The sequence below is a fragment of the Argiope bruennichi genome, chromosome X1 (assembly GCF_947563725.1).
Source record: "Argiope bruennichi chromosome X1, qqArgBrue1.1, whole genome shotgun sequence".
Lineage (NCBI taxonomy): Eukaryota > Metazoa > Arthropoda > Arachnida > Araneae > Araneidae > Argiope > Argiope bruennichi.
Window position 1 is genome coordinate 134,920,583 of NC_079162.1, and position 650 is coordinate 134,921,232.

The following is a 650-nucleotide window of genomic DNA, read 5'->3' on the forward strand; positions in this document are numbered from 1 at the left end:
CATTTTGTGCAATTTATTCTGTTCACTAGTTTCTGGATTCAAAGGAATTTTTCTAAAGATTCTAAACATGATCTTCTGCAAATATGCGCTTTTTTTTCATATAAAATATAGTATGTATTCCGTTAATATATAATTTATTCTGGCTTGTCATAAAATTGTTTCACAACTACCTAAACTTAACAAGTCTTTCTAAAAATATTAAAATGTTAAAGTTTAATGTACACATTCAATTAGTAAAATGGCGATCGAATCAAAACTAAATTTTAATTGTGATAAAGATATTTTTACACAAAATGATAAATATATGCAAATTTTCTGAATTCAGCTCATTCAGCATACTTGTGCAGGAAGAAAATTTAATTTAAGAAAGAAAAGAATCATAAAAATCTTATCTTTCGAAATATATGGTAGAAATCTTTTAATATGAATTGAACAAATTTGTCAAAATCAGATGGGTAACCGAATGAGCTCATTGCCATTGAAAGATACCATCAAATATAATAAAATTTATATGATTTTTGTCCAGAAATTTGATGCAATTTATTCCGATTCTAGTTACAAATCTCAGAAAAAAAAATTTTACAAATTTCACAAAAAAAATCTGTCTTTCAAACAAGAATTAATGATTTTAGAATGCAATCTATTCAACA